The 26,183-nt window shown below is 44.6% G+C and overlaps 1 protein-coding gene across 1 annotated transcript in view; it reads left to right on the top strand.

Moving 5' to 3' along the window:
• Window positions 1-26,183, top strand: part of EXT1 (exostosin glycosyltransferase 1) — a 301,092-nt gene that overhangs the window by 4,055 nt on the left and 270,854 nt on the right. The window lies entirely within an intron of this gene.

Genomic DNA, 26,183 nt, shown 5'->3' with positions numbered 1-26,183 from the left:
AAGCGCGGAGAGGCAGGGGTGGCCGCCGGGATCATCGCTCCTTAGTCTGAGGGTAGAGCAGATCTCCTCCGTCTCGGAATTTTCCTTTTTCGATAAACGCGTCCGATTAAATCATTGTATCTGTCCCCGTTCGCTTTAGTCCGTCTACGATTTTTGTACTGCGCCGTAGAATGTTGGCAGTAGATTAATAACAGGAATCATCAAAGGGTTAACATGAGTTTTTATGTGCGAGCAAATCCAGTTGCAGTATATTCACCTTATTGATCGATGCCACTGCGTTCCGCTGGTTCACAGCTGAATGAGATCATGTGGCGTCCATGTGATGGCATCAATCAATCAGCTCCGCGGCATGACGGCGAGGACGGCAACCTCTGCGGCGATCACGTGATGCCGACTTTACGTGGATCTCATGTCGCACAGTTGGTGACTGGCAGCGTCAGAGCGTCTCCGATATGAAAGTTGCAGTTGGCTTTGTTTGACCCTCCCTTTTTTTTGTCAGTATTCCGGCAAAAATTTTCAATGTCGTGTACGTTTTAGTCTGTTGTTGTTGTTATTTTAAGGCGGTGTGCACTACAGAGAGTTGTTGCCCAAACATGGCTATTTCTTTGGCCACCCCAATCCATGATCGCTGAGACAGACGTGAAAGGGGCGCTGTGGGTCGTAGGGGAGCGGGACGCTGTGGGTCGTAGGGGAGCGGGGCGCTGTGGGTCGTAGGGGAGCGGGGCGCTGTGGGTCGTAGGGGAGCGGGGCGCTGTGGGTCGTAGGGGAGCGGGGCGCTGTGGGTCGTAGGGGAGCGGGGCGCTGTGGGTCGTAGGGGAGCGGGGCGCTGTGGGTCGTAGGGGAGCGGGGCGCTGTGGGTCGTAGGGGAGCGGGGCGCTGTGGGTCGTAGGGGAGCGGGGCGCTGTGGGTCGTAGGGGAGCGGGGCGCTGTGGGTCGTAGGGGAGCGGGGCGCTGTGGGTCGTGGGGGAGCGGGACGCTGTCAGACAGCCAAGGTGGCAGAAGTAGTCATTGGGTATGTGGATATTCAAAATGCCCCACACTTATTTCTTTCAACATCATTGGTGCCCATAAACTTTAGGTGGTGGGTTGGCCTTGCCGTAATTTTTGGGTATAGCCAACATTTTTCTTTGTGGTCACCAAAAGTGCACCTGCTCCTCAGTGGCAGTTGGCCGAGTGCTGGATTATCCGATGGCTGTACCTTCTGGCCCATCATTCATACACATGAACACTTGACTTGGACATGTTGAAGTTTGGTACCCCTCATGTTATAGGCCGCATATACTCAATAGTAAGTAGCCAATTGGCTGGGCAATAATTCGGCCAACATCTATCTCTCGCAACTCCTCTATTCGAGCACTCGCTCTGCTGCTGCCAGTCCCCACTGTCAGGATTTATCTCTCAGAGCGCAAAAGGTTTGCCAGGTCGAGATCGGACATGCCAGATCCTTACCTTCCCCGACATCATGTGCTGGTGAAGCCGGGGCACCTCATGCACATGAGACTGTTAGCTAAGCCCACCGATATCAGTGGGGTCAGCCGACGTTGGTCTATTGTGTACGGAGCCATGGATTTCATATGAGCTCAACAGCCCCATCACTCTGCGCTCGGTGGGATCACGTGGCCCACATAGCCTCCATTACTGTGGGTGATGCTTCATTTGCACCAAAAAGCTGTTTTACATGGGTTGCACCATATTTATTTTCAGTAGACACTTTTTCTGACTTGCTGGAGGACTGAGATGCAACACTAGCAAAAAAAAAAAAAAAAAAAGGAACATTTCTGGTAGGATAACTTATAAGTGGTGTAAAGTTAGATGTGACTGTGTAAAATAAAAGAATGCATCAGATGTATCATTCAGCTGGAGCCACTGTAATAAATTAGAAGTTTTTAGACTGTATAATTTTTAGGCAATTTTAGCAAATCTGCATTTCAGTAATGGACACATGGGTCGTTGTGGTTCATATTCGAGTAGACTCGAAACGTTGTGCATGGAAATGCGTGGGGGCATCATGACCCGACGATTCTGATCACACTATATTGGATCATGGATGGCTCAATTTTAAGGAAAATCTGTAGTCCAGACGTATCGGATTTTCGGAAAACCATTGAAATCAGACCTATGTAAGAACTGGGGAAGATATTAGTACTACATCGGAGAAGGTGCATTCCAGCAGAAATTCTTGGGAGTTAATTGGATACCTGCCTCCTGGGGATTGTCCAGGCTTGATGTAAAACCTCACCTTTCACCGTTACCTGACGGGTGTTCGTGCCACGGAAAATATTTCCAAGAACTGTTCAGAAAAAAGCTACATTACCTTTTTCTATTTTAGTTTTTTTTTACAAGTTTTGGTAATTTTTTTTAAAAATGGTAAATATATTGTTTTTTTTTTTTCTCTCTATCTATCTATATTATATTATATTATATTATATTTTTTTTTTTTCGTTAAATCCTAGAAAAACATTACGCTCACTGACCCGCACAGCTGCAGCGTTACACAATACCTTTTATTACCATCTGCATTTTTCCCAAACTAGAAAGTGAGATGGTTTTTCATTTTTAGGATCGGTTTTGTAGTAGAATGCAGTTGTCGGGAACATGAACCCCAATGGCTAAAATGATCGCTGTATCCCCCAGCAGCTGAATGTGTCCAGACGTTTTTTTTTTTTTCTTTATTACCCTCCCTTTTCATAGGCCATGTGAATGGTGCAGAAAGGGGGACAGATTGTAGCTGTTTTTTTTTTTTTTTTTCTTAAGTTATGCTGATCTGCCTTTTATCAGTTTTATTTATTTTATAAGTTGATTATCATACTTCTATGTACTTTTTCTTCTCCGCGGTCACAACGACTTTTGAACTTTAAGAAAAAATGAATAAAAAAGTAAAATATAATAATTTAGAATAAAGTGTTTTTTTTTTGTTTTTATTATTTTTGTATTTACCGTATTTTTATTTTTAAGTTCAAAAGTCGTTGCAACCTCAGAAGAAAAATAAAAAAGTAAAAGGTATAATCAATTTATAAAATATATATAATATTATATTATTATTTTTTATTATTATTTTTTTTTTTAGTCCCATCCATAGGTCGCTGCGACCTCGGAGAAGTCACTTTGTTTCGTTCGTGCACCAAGCTCCTCAACAGATTGTAAGCTCGATTGGACGGGGGAAATCGTGCCTGAAATGTCTCCGTACTGCACTGCATAAAATTGCATGCGCGGTGTTAAAATAATAATGCAAAAAGTGTTGACGGGGCAGAAATCTATTAGAAATGTGATATGCTATTATATTGTGTCTGTGGCTGCTTCCAGCTCCGGCTCAGCAGGTGAACCCAACTGATTTACAATGGAGCAGTGACAAGATTGCAGTTTTGGATGAAACGTGCCGCAGAGATAGATGGGGCCTAATCTGCTTTCTGATATTCGGCTGTGGGTGGAAGCGCGCCGTTGTACAGAATCTTCCTTAACCTTCGAGGAGCCTCATCTCTTCGTAGTTACCACCAGTGGACATGCCTGTTATTGAATGACTTTCAATCAGCCTTTTAGAAAGTTTCTTATAACTTTTAAAGGGCAAAAAGTTTTCTTTTCCTGAACTTCAATCCTCGGGAGTTGGGAATCCAAGAAAAAAAATGACTGGTTTAGCTTAATTATCAGGATTGGCTCATTTTGTTAATGAGGAAAACAGGAGGAAAAAGCTGCTGCCAAACAGTTCTGGCAGCAACTTATGTTCCCTGAGAACAAAAGGATCAGGCATTTAAAGTCAACCTGCCCAATCGTTCTTTTCCCGTTTATCTGTCGGGATAATAGCCTTAGTCCCACATGTTTGGTGGATTTTTATCAAGTCTAAATTTAGGGGTCTGGCTTGGTTTCTCAAGCTTAGGCTGTCGATTACAGCATATTCGTCCAATACCCACTTCCATGACTACAGGACCGCTCGTTCGGCTGAGCGCTCCTGTGTTCTCCTTCAGAAAGACTCTGACTGTTACGTCAGTCCGCGGTTTATCTCAAGGAGAACATTGGGTCAACAGTACGAAATTGGCCAAGTCTTGTCAACATCTCCCGACCATACACTTTAGACTGGCGGCCGAAACCGTGAATATTGGTAGGTTCAGCCAACTTAAGTCTGTGTATGGCCAACTTTAATTTTAGAAGTTTTTTTTTTTTTTTGGAGGGGGTGAGTTCTTAAACATTCAAATTGGCGTGCACTGTTTTTGCCCAAGACACGGATGTATTATACAGTGGGTAATTGGACCATCACCTGTATTTGCTCATGTAGTTCTAGACTGTTATGATGTAAAATAACGGCAATTTGCAGTGAATTTGCTGTGTCACTGAGGGGTCAAAGTTCACTCTTGAGACCACCCACAGAGTCCAGGTTAAGACTGAGACCACATTTGAACAGGGATTAACTTAATTTTACTTTTTTTTTTTTTTCTTTTGCAAATCCTATTCTTTTCCAAATTCTACCAGCAAGTGTCTTAATTACGGTCAAATAACCTCCCCGCTCCCCGTTGTGCTCCTTAGTGTCTGAAACAAATGGGATCAGAAGTTAGAGAAGCCGCGCTGTAGCAATGGCCGGGAGCTTACGATGTGGCCTAATAAGTGATTGCGGAGGCTTATTGTAACTCATTAAAAGTGGAGTATGGAAAAATGTCTATCCTTTGACCGAATGGAAGGAATTTTACTAAAAACTTAGTGATACTTTTTTCTCCCCATATAATGTTTTATTTCTTTATTTTTGCAGCTGCTAAACCTAAAAAATATGAATCAACCGAATATGGTTGAACCTCTACTGAAAGTCAAGTCTTAATCTCCTGCAATTGAACTAATTACTCAACATTTCCAGATCAAACCCAAAATTCAGAGCAATGAGTTATTACAACTAACTTTTTGGCAACGATCACGTCTTCAGATATTCAATTCTGCACCTCCAAACTGTTTTTACTCCTGTTATGCTCTAAGGGTGACGCTAGTAGGGTGAAACGTTACTAAAACCATCAATCGCTGTATAAAGTCTCCTGGTTCTTCCCTGAGTCTGGGTTTTGCCTCACTTTCGGCTGCTTCTGGGGGCATACCCAGGGTTTCACCTTACTTTTTACTTCTTCCTAGGTTCGGGCAGGAAATGGCATTCTACAAGATTTTTTTATTGAATCTGTTAACCTTGTAAGGAGTATGGTTGTGCCAGTCTTATGGATACCTGGCATAGCTTTTAGAGAAAACTAGCTGACTTTACTGTAAAAATACAAGTAAAGCCATGGTTAATAAAATGTCTAAAGAAACACAACTTTTTTTTTTTAATAGAGGAAAATCTTCTGCTATGACCTCAGTCCCTTTGCGGATATGTTTGGTTCTAGTTCTATAAAGTTCCTAGACCGCTTGTGTGACTAGCTGGCTGCCCTGTAAAGTTGGCATTTGGCGGTGTAGCTCTGACTGGTAAATTACCTCATCCATACACCGTCTCTGTATATGGTTCATGGCGGGAATTTACAGAGCATTTCCTGTGCTATAAAGTAGGAATTATTTTCTGGTATAATTTATACTTGATAGGTTATTACGTTTTGGTCAGGAGACCCGCCACCAGAAACTGTGGCCGTACTCGGACCGTGAAAGTCAAATGTGAAACCAGCTGGGATAAAGCGATGGGGGAAGGGGAATCACTTCAGCCTCCGTTTATTTTTTTTTTCCCCCACAAAACCCATCAATGTGTACAACGGTTAGACCGTTAAATAGACTGGGAACATTGATGAAATGTCTGTTCTGCTCTGTGCACTTCTGAAAATATTTTAGGCTGATTACATGTCTGAATATGGATCAGGGAGAGGCAGACTCCAGCCATTGTCATGGCAACCCCCTGACTGAATATAGTGAAGTGCTGAGGAGAAGCCTCCGGCCTAAAATCCTATAAAGAGGTTGTGAGGTGAACGCCGTCCTCAAAAGGGTTTTACCAGGGGACCTCCGATACAGAGGGGCACTACAGAGCCCCCTGCTTAAGTTTGTAGGAGCTTTCCTTCTAGAGGACGTCGCGTTGTCTTCAGGAGGCGCCGTATGGTGGCACAACGAGGGTCCAGCAGGAGCAAAAATACAAAGTCCATTATTAATTAGTCACATCAACTACTTCTATATAGGAGTTCGAGAGTAATTGGTTTGCTCTAATATATATATTCTTATTTTTCTCATATTTGAGACCTATTCTTTTTTTTTTTTAATAATCTTTCATGGTTCTTTGATTAATCACTTCTAAAGCCGCGCTCCGGGCCCTGATATAAATCGTGTCTGGTTGGAGGCAATGGGGCTGAAGTTCTGTCTGCTAATGATGTGGCCCGAGGTGCCATGCAGTACATGACCTGTGCCCGCACGTGAAGCCCACACATTGGCATCTGTGCTGATTTGCTGCATTGCCGTGTGATACATATTGACTCGATGTCGTTTTTTTTTTTTTTTGTGAACAGCTCCTTTTTGTTGTGTCTGTGCCAAGATTTTGTGATAAAGATGTCTGAGCATTCCTATAGTCAGCACCCAGTATGGTGGGGAGGGGGTGCACACGTGGAAGGGACTGACAAATTCCTCTGGGCATTAGGATGTTTGCAGACGGCTATTGCTATACAGTGTCCTTGTGTCCATAGGGGCAGGCGGGGGATGGGGAGACCCATTGTGGACAAGACTACTGCGCTTTATTTCAGATTTTCCTTCTTTCTGTTGATTTTTAATATACATTTTCTGCACCAAAATCCACAAGTCATTTCTGATAATTGCATTTTTTTTAATGCAATTTCTTTAGTTCGTGTTTTTTTTTTTTTTTGTTGTTTTTTTTTTTTAGGCTTCCTTTAGAAGATTATTATGACTAGATGGTGGCCAGATTCTAACGCATCGGGTATTCTAGAATATGCATGTCCACGTAGTGTATTGCCCAGCCACGTAGTGTATTGCCACAGAGCCAAGTAGTGTATTGCCCAGCCCACGTAGTGTATTGCCACAGAGCCAAGTAGTGTATTGCCCAGCCCACGTAGTGTATTGCCCAGCCCACGTAGTGTATTGCCCAGCCCACGTAGTGTATTGCCACAGAGCCAAGTAATGTATTGCCCAGCCCACGTAGTGTATTGCCCAGCCCACGTAGTGTATTGCCCAGCCCACGTAGTGTATTGCCACAGAGCCAAGTAGTGTATTGCCCAGCCCACGTAGTGTATTGCCACAGAGCCAAGTAGTGTATTGCCATAGAGCCAAGTAGTGTATTGCCACAGTCCGATTAGTCCCTCACTGCAGTCAGCGCCTGCTCCATACTCCCCGCAGTCACCTCTCACGCAGGGTTAATGCCAGCGGTAACATTATTATTATTATAGCGCCATTTATTCCATAGAAACCCCCACACAAAAAGCACATAATTGAACAGTGTCATGTAGGTAGAAGTTTTCATGAAATCATATTGTTGTACTTGGACAGTTAAAACTCATTCAGACATCTGATATATATATATATATATATATATATATATATATATTTTTTTTTTTTGTGTTCGAGAAAATTGTACCGATTATTCAGATCAGACTCTGATCAGTGTGGTATATCATCCAAGTTTCTTATCCATGCAGACTTTTCTTTTTAAAGTCTCTCCCTCTTCTCCATCCTGAGTCCATCAAAATCGGGCTGCACTCTGATGTCATCCGAGTGCAGTCTAATTTTTTTTTTTTTTCGCAGATCCATAGACTTGAATTACCAAAATATGTCTCCGATATTTTCTGCAGACCACTCGGGCCGAGGAAAAAAAAATCTGTCATTTGAAAGTCTATCGGGTCAATCACAGGTGGCGGTGCAATCCGTGAAAATCACAGATGCACTCGTATGCAAAAATCGGGCATCTGAATTCTGTATTTTTTTTGCTCCCTGTATGGACCTCGTAGTGCCACCATGCCATAAAAAATGTGGAATAAAAACAAAAACCTCTTTTTAAATTCAGGAAACGAAAAACTCCTCCATAATCTAAGTTTGAACATCCCTAGATTGTGATTTGGGTAGTCCAGAGCTCGTTGTAGTAGCACTCCAGTGTATAATGGAGCAGCTGAAATAAGTTTTGACGCCCCAATGTTTTTGAAAAAATATCTAGATGACTCCAATTCCCAAACATCCAATATTTTGCTAATTAGGCTAATCTTAATGTATCGGTGCGTTCTGTTCTTACGAAGGCGACAAAACAAGAAAGCGGGATGTGAGGCTTTAATAAGGCTGAAGAAGTCATTATAATTTTATGTGCAAGGCTCCGTCACTCCAGATGGTGAACGCGGTTTTTCATCTTGTACTAATAAAATGCAACATTAATCAGCCTCCGCTGTATGAGCTGAGCCTCATCTTGTTGCCCCCGTGTAGCGAGAAAGCATTTGTGTATGGTCTCCCAAATGTGGAATAGAGGCGCTGGTCTCGGACGGCGGAGCGCTTCCTCGTGCTCCCAAGTGATGATTGTACGGCTCTTTATATGTGGCTCCTAATAAAACTTTCCAGCGTTTCGCTGCACGTTAACACTAAAATGTCTCAGAAGGCCCCCACTTACCTACAGATATCATTTTAATTTTCTGTCACCCTATTATTCAGGGGTTCCTATCACCACCTAGTAGTCCGCCACGGTGCAATATGCCTCTGGGTGAAGGTAGGCGGAGTTGTTGTGAATCGACTCGCACGACCTAGTCCATCGACTACACCTGTAATCTATGGCGGCTTAACGGGAGCCTTGACATCTGCCTCTGCTATTGATGAGCCAGCCTGGCTGACTCCGTGATGATGACATTGCACCAGGCCGGTTAATCAAAAGAGGAACCAGAGATTCCGGCAGGTAAAGCCGCCTAATCAAACCGACTTTTCTGATCAGCGTGTGGTCCAAGTGTTGTCTGATTTTCTCAAACGTCTCCATCATGTCAGTCCATAAAAATCCAACTTTAATCTGATTTTTTTCTTTTTCTTTCCCTGGATCCATGGAATTTGACCAAAATTGGACATATCAGAGTGGTTCGATAGTCCGAGTGGCCTACAGAAAATATCTGTGAAAATCACAGCTAGCACAAATATTGGAAGTCTGAATCAAGGCTGTGAAGTCGGTAAGCTAAATCTCCGACTCCACCAAAATGGGCTCTGTCTCCATGACTCCGACTCCACCAAATGGGCTCTGTCTCCATGACTCCGACTCCACCAAAATGGGCTCTGTCTCCATGACTCCGACTCCACCAAAATGGGCTCTGTCTCCATGACTCCGACTCCACCAAAATGGGCTCTGTCTCCATGACTCCGACTCCACCAAAATGGGCTCTGTCTCCATGACTCCGACTCCACCAAAATGGGCTCTGTCTCCATGACTCCGACTCCACCAAAATGGGCTCTGTCTCCATGACTCCGACTCCACCAAAATGGGCTCTGTCTCCATGACTCCGACTCCACCAAAATGGGCTCTGTCTCCATGACTCCGACTCCACCAAAATGGGCTCTGTCTCCATGACTCCGACTCCACCAAAATGGGCTCTGTCTCCATGACTCCGACTCCACAGCCCTGCTAGGGCTTTGGAGTTAGTTGGTAAGCCAAATCGCCGACTCCTTGATTTCCATGACACAGACTCCGGCTCCACCAAAATGGGCTCCGACTCCTCAGCCCTGGCTCTAAATGGGGCCTCAGAGGCGGTTCACAGGGCTCAGTACAGCGGCCATAGGCTACTGACCTGACAGATGGACCGGGTCCATCTGAATCTACTTGCACCAACGCTAGTCAGTGGACTACATCGGTCACCGTTGGGTCCTGTTCTGTTGTCGTAGGTTGTAAACAAATCGTAAGACATTTATGGTTTTATTTCTTTATTTCTTTTTTTCAGTTACATTGAGAGACCCTGGCCTTTTTTTTTTTTTTTTTTTTTTTTGTGTGTTAAAATCTCTGGCTATTTGCATGCAGTCATGTTCTCCACTACCTACGGTAACACCCACTGGGTGACCCCTCGTTGTATGGTAGTGGAGACACATAATTTAGTGTGCGTTTCCCTGTAGGTCATTGTTCATTTCATACTTTACTGTCCGGTCAGAACAAGGATCCAGTGTGTGTGTGATTTTGCGCTCCCCTGATGGCTGGCGTGTATCGGCTGCTCACAGAATACTGCGTGTGTTCTGAGCAAAATCAACAATGCAGGAATGTCAGTGCTGCCCGGCTACTATACAGCGAGCACGTCCCGGTGTTTAAGAAAAAAAAATGACAAAAATGGCTCCATTCCCCCCCCCCCCCCCCCCCAAGTCTAAAAGTTCATTGTTAACTTTTTTTTTCACCGTAGTGATAGAACATTCCGTCACTATCAACTCTTTCGACTCCTCTACGATTGCATTAAGAAAATTTAAGATGGCTGCTTAAAAAAAGGACGGCGCCACGGTTGCCCTTAGACCGTATGTGGTATTGCAGCCCAGCACCATTCACTTCAATGGAGCGGAGGCGAAACTCATGTTGGTAGCGGTAGTGATTAAACGCCTTTAAAATGTATGTGTGTTGACACTTCATAGCGTAGGTTAAAAAGTTGCATCTTTGGATTTCTAAGCTAAAATCCGAACCATTGCTGCATGTAAAATCCGAACTTATTTTCTGCACTTTTTTTTTTTTTTTTGTAGCGGAAATGCACCAAAAACTCAACAAAATAATGCCAGCCTTGACCATTAACCTGGATTTAGGGTCCACCTTAATGTGAAATAGGTAAAATTTGAACCAAAAGGTGATTTTTAACATCCTGTGGCCTTAAAGGGAACCTGTCGCGTCTGGATGGAGGGGTCATCTTTAATAGCACAAATGCTGCAGAGCAGACTTTTCTTCCCTCCCCAATGACTAGAATCGAGCGACTACAGGGAGGATACGGCTTTTTTTTTTCTTCCTGCAGCCGCTGCTCCAATTTTTTTTCAACATTTTTTTTTTCTTTGAAAATGTATGCATAAAAATACAATTGCGGTTTTAAATGCAGAATGAAAACTTTTTACAAAAAAAAAAAAAAAAAAAAAAACCTAGAAAAAAAATTCCTTTAAAAACTGCAACAACCCCAAACAAACTAATCAAAATAATCCCTGCAGAATTATTTGGATGTTTACAAAAAAAAAAAATTAAAAATCAGCTGCCGCACTGTGTGAACACGGCATAATTCAAATTTTTGCAAATTTTATAGGTTTTCAGTTCACACATTTCGCTCGTTATGAGCACGTTTTGCCCGTTTGCCCCCTTCTCCAGGTCTTTCGTGCTCACGTTGGATAAAATCAGTCGATATTTAATAGATCTTGACTTTGGACTCTGTAGGTAAATTAGGCCGTGGTTTTGTACGGTTAGGATGGCAGGCAGCCTGTGTCCGCTGATTGGCGTCTCTTGGAGAAAAGGTGGCGGTAGGATGCTGCTCTGCAGGAGTCCGCTCTGCTTCCCATGTCCTGCCTGCTTTCATCTATTCACGTCCTCTCCTCCCCCTTAGTAAGGAATGGGGGTACTTTGCTGTGATGCTTTTGTAGCCCGCAGATTCCTTTATGTATAAGGTGCTCGCATCACAAAGGCTAATTAACGGGGAACAGTACAGGATGCAGCTTTGATGGAATATTTACCAGGTCAGAGAGATGCAGAAAATCCCGCTGGAATTATTAAAAAGCTTTTTACGTTTCCTTCATCTGCTGCTTGTACCAGGCATAAAGCTCTCTGGCCTTCTCTTGATTTTACCCCTTGATGTTCGTATGTTCTCCTGCATCGAGGCCTCTCACCTGCGGAGCTTTGAGATAGAGAGAATATATATATATATATACTATTTTTTTTTATTTTTTTTGTGGTGAAAAATATTAAACTTTTTTTTTTCTCTTTCCTCTCACTATGGCGCTATGATTTCCTTAACTTTCTGCACTGTTGCTGGTGTAAATTTGCTTTAAAATCTTGTCTATGTCAACACAACGAAATCACAAATTACAAAGTTGATTTTATTGGATATCTAGGCCAAGTCGGAATTTTTAAGTGTTCGGCCACACCAAAGGTGCACTGAGCGCCTGCACTTGGGTTGTACCATCACTTTCTGCTGTCAGACTCCCTTTAAGTAAAGGCCGATTTCTTCCTATAAATGATCAGTTTACATGGGAGTCTTAGTATCAAGATGACTTTTCAAACCAAGCACTGGCACGCTGTGCTCTCTTGGTGTGACCAACAGGAGGAAGTAGATGGGTGAACAAAGCGCTTGTGCTTGGTTTGGACTGTCCTTTTGTGATGATGCATTCCCTGTAATGATGACATGGAGATCTGTTTCATATTGGAGTATCACAGTCACATGTAAATTAAAAAAAAAAAAAAAAAAAAAGCGCTGTTTTTCTGGAGGGTTTTGTTGGCCTTGACGGTGCCAACAGGCTGCGGTTTCTGCAATGATATTTTCAACTACCGTACATGTGGATTTGGTGTATTATGCCGACAATGCGTATCCACCACGTGTGATCATGACCTTAGGGGGGTGTCAGACCTTGGGTGGGTCGGCTGAGCGGAATCCTCAAGGATGTCTCTGTAATTTCTGCGATTTATGAGGTCAGATCTGATCGATCCCTTTTTGTCACCATTTAGTGGCGCTGCCCTAGTCCAGTGATGAGTGAGCGGGATGATTATTATTAGTGTCTTTTATCCTGTTTGTGATTGCATATTTATTTTCTTCATTCATTCATTCATTCATTCATTCAGTTAGTTTTGAAAAATTTCCGTTATCTGTGAAGTTCCGTCTTCCATTTGCAATCATGCTGCTCCCGCGGCACCAGGACCGGTTGTGATGGCTTCCAGGAAAACTATGATGAGAAATGGTTGGGTTGGATTGAAGGAGACGTTGCATTTATTATATTGCCAGTTTGCTGGAGCTCCTGCTTACATTAATCTCAGCGGAGATATGACGCTGTGCATACGATGGTTCTGACCGTGGTTAATTGTGAACTATCCTGGGAAGATTTTCTGTTATGTTGCTTTTTCTGATTACTTTACACTTTATATGATTATTTATGGGGTTGTCTGGTGCCAAGAGCTGGACCCGCAGTAATGGTATGATTGCTTCCGTGGCTATATTTTGAGTTACCATTTGAAGGAACAGAGACTCCCTCTTCCTTTTTTTTTTTTCTTTTCTTTTCTGGTGTTACTGCCGCTGTTCTCCTGAATCCGGCGTTGCCTTCCTCTTCTTCCTGCTCCTCTCTGTTCCTGAGATATGACCGCCTCTTCCCTGGAAGTAAATCCAGTGTCTTGAGCCAAGTGGGCGTGGTCTTCAGTTCTTCTGGGGCCGTCTCCTTGAGGACCTTGCCCATTTGGCTAACAAAACTCGATTTATATACAAGGAAGAGGAGGCCACAGCTACGGAACAGAGTCACAGGAATAAAAGGATAACCACGCCGAAATCGGGAGAACAGCAGCGCTTACCCCAGGCAACAAAATTTACATTTTTGTGGAAGGTCCTCATTAAGGGCCAACAGCAAAACCTTCTAGATCTGTAGTTTCACCACAAGGCTATTATACTGATTGTTAATGGGGTGGTATCTTTCCGTCTAACCTATGTTCACAAGTTTTTTTTGTCGTTAAAAAGACGCAGATTTTTCAAGAGAAAACCGCTTCAGGCAATGTGCACACCGTCTGGCCTGGACACTGGCGTAGCCACTTGGTTCTGCCAGGCGAAACCGCTGAGCGAAAACGCCTGTGGCCGCTTTCATGAGGCGCCTTCGATGGCGTCCTTGCGGATGCTTTTTATTTTTTTTCTTTACCATGAGATGAAGAATGGACATCAAACCCTCAAGTTGTTAAAAGAAGTGACATGAGACAGAACATGTGCACAGCAGGCGTTCCGACATTGATGTGTACTATACTTAATATTCCGGGTGCTTTTTCAGGTGGATTCCGTGCGGAATCCACCTGAAAGAGGAAGTGTGCACATACCCTCGGGAAGCTCCTTTTTTTTTTTTTTTTTCCCCTTTTTCCCTTATGAAGAACTTCTTGATTCGGCAGTGCCTAGTTTAGATTGGTTTCGTTCTGAGATACAAACTTTTTATTTTTCCCTTCAGTAAAATAAAAACCCTTAACTCCTCACATGAACACTACAATTAATTCACAGAAATTAATCTGAAGACTTTTCAGGTTTTTTCCTTGTGGTGTGTTTTTTTTTTTTTTAGGATGTTTTTGGAGACAATATACTCCAAATAATGCTCCTGTTGTGTTGCCTACAAAATTGTGTCGGTAATTAAGAAAACTGTGTGGCTGCTCGTTCTTCCCTTCCAACTCCCATATCCATCTTGACTTCTCTTGACTCATCATATCAACAAGCTATAAAGCGGAGGGGTTTGTGGTGCCTTACCCAAAATGTTTTTGCCCATCGCCATGCCTTCTTTATCAATGCCAATCATTTCTACATCCCCTTCATACCGCTTTCCCTGACTCCTAAATGTGTACTCGAGAAACCTAGAACTGCTCATTTCTGGGGTGTTTCGCCACTCATCAGGGAATGTAGTTGGTTTCGCTTTTTTTCCAGGATACCCCAGGAGTGCTGATATGTACGATGATATGGCCTTCATTGGAGATTGTATCTACATCTTTTTGTCTTTTGAATAAATGGAAAATAAAAAATTGTCATTTTTAAAATGGCTTTTTAAAAGCTTTAATCGTCCTGCTTTATTCTCCATTCATCATCGCTGATGGCGAGAACAAACGCCAGAAACCAAAACATGGAATTAAACTAAATTGCTTGAGATAAACACCCGAGAAGGGGGGGAAGGATGACGAACCGTTACCCACTGGGGATACACAGGTGCGGATGTACCCCCCCGCCTCCACCTTCCAGATTTCTCTTTGTAAAAAAAAAAAAAAAAAATTAGCAGTTTAATTTTAATTTTTCTTTTCTCGGCTCGTTCAACAAGCAGATCACAAAAGCTGCTAATTATTATTTTCAGACCCTACAATTATTCGCTCGATTCTGTGCTCGCCAACTACTTTCACAATCAGCGTGTTGGGTAACAGATCAGACGCGCGTCCAGGCTTCCATGTGGGATTAAGCTGACATCTACTTTTATAAAAAAAAAAAAAAATAAATAAAAAAATTTTGTTTTAAAAAAGTTATGGAATCCTACGTTAGCGTCTAAAACCGTACGTGATTATTGGAGTTTAGCGACTGCCGATGCTTTCTGCTCTTTATTTTGGTGACGCTCTTCTCCTTGTTAAACCGACCTCTTTCCGAGTCCACAAATTGTTTTTTTTTTTTTTTTTTTCCCTAATGTAGCAAGACAAACTGTTTATAATTAAAAGGTGATAAAAAAATAACCTAAAACATAACATGTAAAAAAAACAAAACAAAAAAAAAACAAAGTAAGACTAAAAGCCCTTTGTATAATTTTATTAAACGTTAATCAGATTTAACTATTCAATCCCTTACCGTTGCGATAGGTCTTTGCCGTCCTGAAGTGAAGATGTCGTATTCATCATGAATGTGACCACTGCAGACAATCAGTGGGCCGTCCTCACTAGATGACTGGTGATTACCATTGCAGTGGCGGCACTGCGTTAGTAGACCTGCTGCAATCTACACCTCCTGCTCTGTATAACCCCGCCCCCACCACTGATTGGCTGCTTTCTGCTTATGCAGAGTGTACACAGGAAGCAGCCAATCGGTGGTGGTGTGGGCGGGGTTATACAGAGCTCAGCATGCAGAGAATTGCTAAACTTGCAGCAGAGAAGACTGCCTAGTAAGTGACACATCGCTGGAATCGGGGTCTATGTCCCTACGTCATTCTGCTGACAGGGTAGCACACTTTGATTCCCTTTTAAGCCCACTGTTGGCTAAAATGAGCCGAATGCACAATATTTGCCCTGATATCTGTTACTTTCTATGTTTCCACCTTCATTCCGGTCACGTTTCTCTTTATTTTTTTTTTTATTTTTTATTCTGCACATTTAAATGCATATTAGTCATAAAGAAAGTCTTCAATACAGATTGTAATCGTCCCTTTAACCCCTTAATGACCGCCAATACGTCTTTTAACTGACCTGAGATATAAGAGAATAGCCTCCCCATACAGATGACAATCCAGCATCTGTTGGTTGTACACTATAGCTGACAACTTGCTGTACCAGCCACGGTCAGTATTTGCACCATCTAAATCTGTTTAACCCCTTAGATGCTGCTGTCAATAGTGACTACATCATTATAAATGGTTAACAGTGTGTGGGGGCTTCTTCTTTGTCACAATTGGTGCCCTCAGATCATGATTTTGTTGTCCTGATGTTTGCCATGGCAATTCATGACCAAATAGCGGCCTTAGAGTCTGACGGCTGTAGTAATCTGTTTAGAAGTTAGCAACATTTAGGTGGTAAAAATACACATTTTAATTTCTGTCATACCACTTTGCATTAATTCCTGTAAAGTACCTGAAGGGTTAATAAACTACCTGACAGCAGTTTTCAATATGTTTAGGGGTGCTGTTTTTAAAATGGTATCACGTTTGTGGGTTTCCCAATATATGGGACCCCTAAAGTCACTTCAAACATGGATAAGTCCCTAAAAAAATAAATTTTGTAAATTTCTTTGAAAAAATGAAAAATTGTTGCTACATTTTTAAACCTCCTAAAATGCTAACAAAATAAAATAACATTTTACAAATGGTGCTGATGTAAAGCTGACATGTGGGAAATGTTATTTATTAATGGTTTGCTGTTGTATGACTATCTGGATTAAAGGGATAATCATTCAAATTTAGAAAATTGCTAATTTTTTAAAATTTTTCTCAAATTTTTGATATTTTTTATAAATAAACACAAAAAATGTTGAACAAAATTTACCATTATCATAAAGTATAATGTGTCACGAAAAAACAATCTCAAAATCACTGGGATTTGTTGAAGCGTTGCAGAGTTATTACCACATAAAGTGACACTGGTCAGATTTCAAAAATTTGGCTCGGTCACTAAGGGGTTAAACCACATCAGACCTGCGTGGTTCCCCCCCACCTCTCCCTGTTGTCAGTTCTGGTCATGTCACTTGTGGTGTTACCGGTGACGGGGGCCGTTTGGTGACAGCAGGAGGGTGTGTTCCATTTCTATTCATTAACGGCATTACAAGCGGCTGATTTTAATATTTCGTCTCGCTGTTGTCTTCCGAGAGCTGTTTGTGTCAGGCTTAATTTTTGTTACCTGGACTTTCTTGTGCTATTAGTGTCATTGTGAAGTAGACGCGTGCTGTTCTGCGAGATTTCGGCTCTGTTTAGTCTTCCTTTATATCTTTTTTTTTTTTTTTTTTTTCTTTCTCTAGTTTTCATTCTTTTTAACCCCTTCCCGACCTGTGACACAGCGTATGCGTCATGAAAGTCGGTGCCAATCCGACCTGTGACGCATATGCTGTGTCACAGAAGGATTGCGTTCCTGCGGGCCGGGTGACCGGGGTTAATGAAAGTTCACCCGACCCGCAGGTGCAGGGGGACCTATACTTGACCCCAGGGGGGGTGGCTTTGCCCCCCCGGGTCTACGATCACCGCTGCTGACCTTTTTGTCACCCCCCTCTGATCTGATTGGAGCTAGCGTCCATGTGACGCTAGCCCTCCAATTAGATGTGGAGGGGCGGAGAAAAACAATGTCTGCCTCGCTCCTCAGCTTCATCCCATCCGTGGAAGCTGAGGAGCGAGGTGCCTGACTGCCCACCTGCCCCCCCAGACACCACGATCGCCGCCGCAGCCGCCGCACACCTCTTCAAAGTGTCGGCGCCGCTGCTGCCACCGCCTCCCCCACTGCCACTGCCAGTACCGCCGCTGCTGCAGAGGACAGGTACCTTCCCTCTCCTGTCCTCCACTCCCCCCAACCTCCGCTCACTCCCCCCTGCACCCCTGTTCACCCCCTGCTCCGGTGATCACCCCCCTGCCCCCCCTTTGTCACCTGCAGCTGCAGTGATTTTTTTCTGCTCTCCTACCGCCCCCTGCGCCTGTCTGCCCCTCCTCCCCTGGTGATCACTCTCTGCAGTGATCACCGCTAATCACCCCCTGCCCCCCCTGATCACCCCCCGCCCCACCTAATCACCCCCTGCCCCCCCTGTCCACCTGATCACCCTCCTGCCCCCCTTTATCACCTGCTGCTGCCTGCTCCGTTTTCTCCTCTCCTACCCCCCACGCCTGTCAGCCCCTCCTCCCCTAGTGATCACCCTCTTTAGTGATCACCCCCTGATCACCCCCAGCCCCCCCGCTCCCCCTAAGCCCCCCTGATCACCCCCTGCCCCCCACTGATCACCCCCTGCCCCCCCTTTGTCACCTGCAGCTGCTGTGCTTATTTCTGCTCTCCTACCGCCCTCTGCGCCTGTCTGCCCCTCCTCCCCTGGTGATCACTCTCTGCAGTGATCACCGCTAATCACCCCCCGCCCCCCCTGATCACCCCCCGCCCCACCTAATCACCCCCTGCCCCCCCCTGTCCACCTGATCACCCCCCTGCCCCCGTTTATCACCTGCTGCTGCCTGCTCCGTTTTCTCCTCTCCTACCCCCCACGCCTGTCAGCCCCTCCTCCCCTAGTGATCACCCTCTTTAGTGATCACCCCCTGATCACCCCCAGCCCCCCCGCTCCCCTTCCGCCCCCCTGATCACCCCCTGCCCCCCACTGATCACCCCCTGCCCCCCTTTTTCACCTGCAGCTGCTGTGCTTATTTCTGCTCTCTTACCGCCCCCTGCGCCTGTCAGCTCATCCTCCCCTTGTGATCACTCTCTTCAGTGATCACCGCTAATCACCCCCTGCCCCCCCTGATCACCTCCTGCGCCCCTGATCACCCCCTGCCCCCCACTGATCACCCCCTGCCCCCCTTTATCACCTGCAGCTGCTGTGCTTATTTCTGCTCTCCTACCGCCCCCTGCGCCTGTCAGCTCATCCTCCCCTTGTGATCACTCTCTTCAGTGATCACCGCTAATCACCCCCTGCCCCCCCCTGATCACCCCCTGCACCCCTGATCACCCCCTGCCCCCCACTGATCACCCCCTGCCCCCCTTTATCACCTGCAGCTGCTGCGCTAATTTCTCCTCTCTTACCGCCCCCTGCGCCTGTCAGCCCCTCCTCACCTAGTGATCACCCTCTTCAGTGATCACCACTAATCACCCCCTGCCCCGCTGATAACCCCCTGATCACCCCCTGCCCCCCCTGTCCACCTGATCACCCCCCTTTATCACTTGCTGCTGCCAGCTCCATCTCCATCTGACGCTGCATCTCCTCAGCCCCTTCCTGCCCCCCCGCGCTTGACAGCCCCCCCACGCCTGACAGCCGCCCGCGCTTGACAACCCCCCCGCGCCTGACAGCCCCCCGCACCTGACAGCCTCCTCCTGCAGAATAGTTTCACCAAACACTCGCACATACACACGCAACACTATAATAAAGTTTAAATTTTTTATTACACACACGCACACACACCCCACACACAATGTCCCGCTCATCCCAGTCACAAAGGCTGTACTCAGCTGAGGAGGCATATTCCTTTCTTGCCTCCGAAGCTGATAGTGAGGGAGAGGACCCCACTTTTCTGTATTTCTCCCACTCTTCCTCCTCTAGTGACACCGACTCGCCACCCCCAAGATGTCGCAGGTCGAGAAATCGTCCGGAGCCCAGGGGAGGAGAGTCGGAGCCAAGTGTAAGTAACCCCCAACCTAGTGCTAGTCACGCCCAACCTAGCACTAGTGCCCCCGTCTGGACCCCCGTCCCTGAAAATTTTGCTCAACGGATTCCTGATTTCATTCCCCAATCAGGAATCCAATTTGAGACTGCCAACCTCCGGGAAATAGACTTTTTCAAAGTCTTTTTCTCGGAGTCAATTGTCAGTCTCATGGTGGAGCAAACAAATTTGTACGCCCTGCAATTTTTTTCCCAAAACCCAGTTTCATCATTTTCTGCTTGGAGTCCCGTTGACTCTGCAGAAATGTTGAAATATTGGGGACTGGTCCTTCACATGGGGATTGTGAAGAAACCAGAAATTCGCCAATACTGGAGTACTGATATTTTCTATCAAACTCCATTATACGGCTTGGTTATGCATCGCAAACGTTTTGAGGCGATTCATAAATTTCTCCACTTTAGGGACAATACGGACATCCTTCCTCGCGATGACCCGAATTTTGATAGACTGTTCAAAATTCGGCCAGTTATCGAACACTTCAGCAACAAGTTTGCTGAAGTGTACATTCCCCAAAGGGAAATTTGTGTGGATGAATCCCTCATCCACTTCAAAGGGAGGCTTCAGTTCCGTCAGTACCTGCCCAGCAAAAGGGCGAGGTACGGGATAAAACTCTACAAGATCTGTGAGAGTACCTCAGGGTACACTCTCAGCTTTAGGGTTTATCAAGGAAAGGACCGCAGTATCCAGCCCCCAGAATGTCCACCTGCTCTGGGGGTGAGTGGGAAAATAGTGTGGGATTTGGTCCACCCACTGCTTGATAAAGGTTACCATCTGTACGTTGATAACTTTTATACAAGCATCCCACTCTTTCAATCCCTCTCTGCCAGAGCTACCGTCGCTTGCGGTACCGTGCGCAGAAACAAGAGGGGTCTCCCTTTGTCACTAATTGAGCAGGCTCTCCCAAAGGGTGAGAGCCGGGCCCAATGTAGTGGCAACATGCTTGTGGTCAAGTTCAAAGACAAAAGGGATGTCTTTTTCTTGACAACAATCCATGGTCCCGGCACCACGGCCACCACCGTTCGAGGTACCCCAGTACAGGTCCAAAAACCGGACTGTGCCCTGGGGTACAACAAACACATGGGGGGAGTTGATCTTTCTGATCAAGTCCTCCAGCCCTACAGTGCCATGCGGAAAACGAAGGTGTGGTATAAAAAACTGGCTGTGCACATCGTACAAATGACACTGTATAACGCATACGTGCTATCACGATGTGCAGGCCAGACCAACAACACCTTCCTTCAGTTCCAGGAGGCGGTGATAAAGGCCCTGATGTTTGGAGGCGAGGAAGGAGCGGGCCCCAGCACCTCTGGAACTCAAGTTTCCCGTATGGTACCAGGGCAACATTTTCCCAGAGAGGGGATAAGAAAAAGGTGCCGAGTGTGCTATAAAAGGGGGACAAGAAAAACAACTCGTTTCCAATGTGAAACGTGTCCTGACAAACCTGGACTGTGTTTGAATGAATGCTTCAAAATTCATCACACGTCCATTGACTAAACACATCCTGACATGAACTCACCCACACCAGGCTGACATACACAACACCACCCTGACGTACACTATACCACACCACACACCAACGTGACGTACACTACGCCACACACACCAACCTGACACATTACGGCAGGTTGGTGTGTGTGGTGTAGTGTATGTCAGGTTGATGTTTGGTGTAGTGTACGTCAGGTTGGAGTGTGTGGTGTATACACCACACACACACCAACCTGACGTACACTATACCACACCACACCAACGTGACGTACACTACGCCACACACACCAGCCTGACACACTACGTCAGGTTGGTGTGTGTGGTGTAGTGTACGTCAGGTTGGTGTGTTTGGTGTAGTATACACCACAAGCACCAACCTGACGTACACTATACCACACACCAACCTGACGTACACAGCGCCACACACACCAACCTGACACGCTACGTCAGGTTGGTGTGTGTGGTGTAGTGTATGTCAGGTTGATGTTTGGTGTAGTGTATGTCAGGTTGGAGTGTGTGGTGTATACACCACACACACACCAACCTGACGTACACTATACCACACCACACACCAACGTGACGTACACTACGCCACACACACCAGCCTGACACACTACGTCAGGTTGGTGTGTGTGGTGTAGTGTACGTCAGGTTGGTGTGTTTGGTGTAGTATACACCACAAGCACCAACCTGACGTACACTATACCACACACCAACCTGACGTACACAGCGCCACACACACCAACCTGACACGCTACGTCAGGTTGGTGTGTGTGGTGTAGTGTATGTCAGGTTGATGTTTGGTGTAGTGTATGTCAGGTTGGAGTGTGTGGTGTATACACCACACACACACCAACCTGACGTACACTATACCACACCACACACCAACGTGACGTACACTACGCCACACACACCAGCCTGACACACTACGTCAGGTTGGTGTGTGTGGTGTAGTGTACGTCAGGTTGGTGTGTTTGGTGTAGTATACACCACAAGCACCAACCTGACGTACACTATACCACACACCAACCTGACGTACACAGCGCCACACACACCAACCTGACACGCTACGTCAGGTTGGTGTGTGTGGTGTAGTGTATGTCAGGTTGATGTTTGGTGTAGTGTACGTCAGGTTGGAGTGTGTGGTGTATACACCACACACACACCAACCTGACGTACACTGCACCACACACACCAACCTGACGTAGTGTCAGGTTGGTGTGGTATAGTGTATGTCAGGTTGGTGTGTGTGTGTGTGGTGTATACTACACAACACACACCATCCTGATGTACACTAAACCACATACCAACCTGACATATACTACATACTTTCGTTACGCAACGTGTCCGCTAATGATTGGAGCTAATTTTCCATTCAAAAAGTCAAATGGCGCTCCTTCCCTTCCGAGCCTTGTCGTGCGCCCAAACAGTGGTTCACCCCCACATGTGAGGTATCGGTATACTCAGGAGAAATTGCCCAACAAATTTTAGGATCCATTTTATCTTGCTGCCCATGTAAAAATTAAAAAAATTGAAGCTAAAATAAATTTTTTGTGGAAAAAAAATACTTTTTCATAATTACGGATCAATTTGTGAAGCACCGGGGGGTTCAAAGTGCTTATTATGCATCTAGATAAGTTCCTTAGGGGGTCTAGTTTCCAAAATGGGGTCACTTGTGGGGGAGCTCCAATGTTTAGGCCCACAGGGGCTCTCTAAGCGTGGCATGGTGTCCGCTAACAATTGGAGCTAATTTTTCACTCAAAAAGTCAAATGGCGCTGCTTCCCTTCGGAGCCTTGCTGTGCGCCCAAACAGTGGTTCACCCCCACATGTGAGGTATCGGTATACTCAGGAGAAATTGCCCAACAAATTTTAGGATCCAGATTATCTTGCTGCCCATGTAAAAATTAAAAAAATTGAAGCTAAAATAATTTTTTTGTCGAAAAAAAAGTACTTTTTCATAATTACGGATCAATTTGTGAAGCACCGGGGGGTTCAAAGTCCTCACTATGCATCTAGATAAGTTCCTTAGGGGGTCTAGTTTCCAAAATGGGGTCACTTGTGGGGGAGCTCCAATGTTTAGGCCCACAGGGGCTCTCTAAGCGTGGCATGGTGTCCGCTAACAATTGGAGCTAATTTTTCACTCAAAAAGTCAAATGGCGCTGCTTCCCTTCGGAGCCTTGCTGTGCGCCCAAACAGTGGTTCACCCCCACATGTGAGGTATCGGTATACTCAGGAGAAATTGCCCAACAAATTTTAGGATCCAGATTATCTTGCTGCCCATGTAAAAATTAAAAAAATTGAAGCTAAAATAATTTTTTTGTCGAAAAAAAAGTACTTTTTCATAATTATGGATCAATTTGTGAAGCACCGGGGGGTTCAAAGTCCTCACTATGCATCTAGATAAGTTCCTTAGGGGGTCTAGTTTCCAAAATGGGGTCACTTGTGGGGGAGCTCCAATGTTTAGGCCCACAGGGGCTCTCTAAGCGTGGCATGGTGTCCGCTAACAATTGGAGCTAATTTTTCACTCAAAAAGTCAAATGGCGCTGCTTCCCTTCGGAGCCTTGCCGTGCGCCCAAACAGTGGTTCACCCCCACATGTGAGGTATCGGTATACTCAGGAGAAATTGCCCAACAAATTTTAGGATCCATTTTATCTTGCTGCCCATGTAAAAATTAAAAAAATTGAAGCTAAAATAAATTTTTTGTGGAAAAAAAAGTACTTTTTCATAATTACGGATCAATTTGTGAAGCACCGGGGGGTTCAAAGTCCGCACTATGCATCTAGATAAGTTCCTTAGGGGGTCTAGTTTCCAAAATGGGGTCACTTGTGGGGGAGCTCCAATGTTTAGGCCCACAGAGGCTCTCTAAGCGTGGCATGGTGTCCGCTGACAATTGGAACTAATTTTTCACTCAAAAAGTCAAATGGCGCTGCTTCCCTTCGGAGCCTTGCCGTGCGCCCAAACAGTGGTTCACCCCCACATGTGAGGTATCGGTATACTCAGGAGAAATTGCCCAACAAATTTTAGGATCCATTTTATCTTGCTGCCCATGCAAAAATTAAAAAAATTGAAGCTGAATTAAATTTATTGTGAAAAAAAAGTACTTTTTCATAATTACGGATCAATTTGTGAAGCACCAGGGGGTTCAAAGTGCTCTTTATGCATCTAGATAAGTTCCTTGGGGGGTCTAGTTTCCAAAATGGGGTCAATTATGGGGGAGCTCCAATGTTTAGGCCCACAGGGGCTCTCTAAGCGTGGCATGGTGTCCGCTGACAATTGGAACTAATTTTTCACTCAAAAGTCAAATGGCGCTGCTTCCCTTCGGAGCCTTGCCGTGCGCCCAAACAGTGGTTCACCCCCACATGTGAGGTATTGGTATACTCAGGAGAAATTGCCCAACAAATTTTAGGATCCATTTTATCTTGCTGCCCATGTAAAAATTAAAAAAATTGAAGCTGAAATAAATTTATTGTGAAAAAAAAGTACTTTTTCATAATTACGGATCAATTTGTGAAGCACCGGGGGGTTCAAAGTGCTCACTATGCATCTAGATAAGTTCCTTGGGGTGTCTAGTTTCCAAAATGGGGTCACTTGTGGGGGAGCTCCAATGTTTAGGCCCACAGGGGCTCTCTAAGCGTTGCATGGTGTCCGCTAACAATTGGAGCTAATTTTTCATTCAAAAGTCAAATGGCGCTCCTTCCCTTCTAAGCCTTGCCGTGTGCACAAACAGTGGTTTATCCCCACATGTGAGGTATCAGTGAACTCAGGAGAAATTGCCCAACAAATTTTAGGATCCATTTTATCCTGTTGCCCATGTAAAAATGAAAAAATTGAGGCTAAAAGAAATTTTTTGTGAAAAAAAAGTACTTTTTCATTTTTACGGATCAATTTGTGAAGCATCTGGGGGTTCAAAGTGCTCACTATGCATCTAGATAAGCTCCTTGGGGGGTCTAGTTTCCAAAATGGGGTCACTTGTGGGGGAGCTCTAATGTTTAGGCACACAGGGGCTCTCCAAACGTGACATGGTGTCCGCTAAAGATTGGAGCCAATTTTTCATTGAAAAAGTCAAATGGCGCTCCTTCCCTTCCGAGCCCTGTCGTGCACCCAGACAGTGGTTCCCCCCCACATATGAGGTATCGGCGTACTCAGGACAAATTGTACAATAATGTTTGGGGTCCAGTTTCTCTTTTTACCTTTGGGAAAATAAAAAAATTGTTGCTAAAACATAATTTTTGTGACTAAAAAGTTAAATGTTCATTTTTTCCTTCCATGTTGCTTCTGCTGCTGTGAAGTACCTGAAGGGTTAATAAACTTCTTGAATGTGGTTTTGAGCACCTTGAGGGGTGCAGTTTTTAGAATAGTGTCATTTTGGGGTATTTTCAGCCATACAGACCCCTCAAACTGACTTCAAATGTGAGGTGGTCCCTAAAAAAAATGGTTTTGTAAATTTCGTTGTAAAAATGAAAAATCGCTGGTCAAATTTTAACCCTTATAACTTCCTAGCAAAAAAAAATTTAGTTTCCAAAATTGTGCTGATGTAAAGTAAACATGTAGGAAATGTTATTTATTAACTATTTTGTGTCACATAACTCTCTGGTTTAACAGAATAAAAATTCAAAATTTGAAAATTGCGAAATTTTCAAAATTTTAGCCAAATTTCCATTTTTTTCACAAATAAACGTAAAAATTATTGACCTAAATTTACCACTAACATGAAGCCCAATATGTCACGAAAAAACAATCTCAGAACCGTTAGGATCCATTGAAGCGTTCCCGAGTTATTACCTCATAAAGGGACACTGGTCAGAATTGCAAAAAACGGCCAGGTCATTAAGGTCAAAATAGGCTGGGTCATGAAGGGGTTAATTAGGATTTATGTGCCATTATTTGAAGTCACTTCTTTTTATTTATAGGCTGAACTGTTTAGGGTAGGTTATTTTTTTTACAGCTACGATGTTAACAGAATCATTTGCAGCGTGACATAAACTGAGCCGTGTTAATGCAGCAAACTTTTATTTAGCTCCCTCTGCTGGTGAAAGTGTTTTTTTTTTTTTTTTA

Source organism: Ranitomeya imitator, chromosome 6 (assembly GCF_032444005.1).
Source record: "Ranitomeya imitator isolate aRanImi1 chromosome 6, aRanImi1.pri, whole genome shotgun sequence".
NCBI classification, from domain to species: domain Eukaryota; kingdom Metazoa; phylum Chordata; class Amphibia; order Anura; family Dendrobatidae; genus Ranitomeya; species Ranitomeya imitator.
This window is presented reverse-complemented; position numbering and strand designations above follow the sequence as displayed.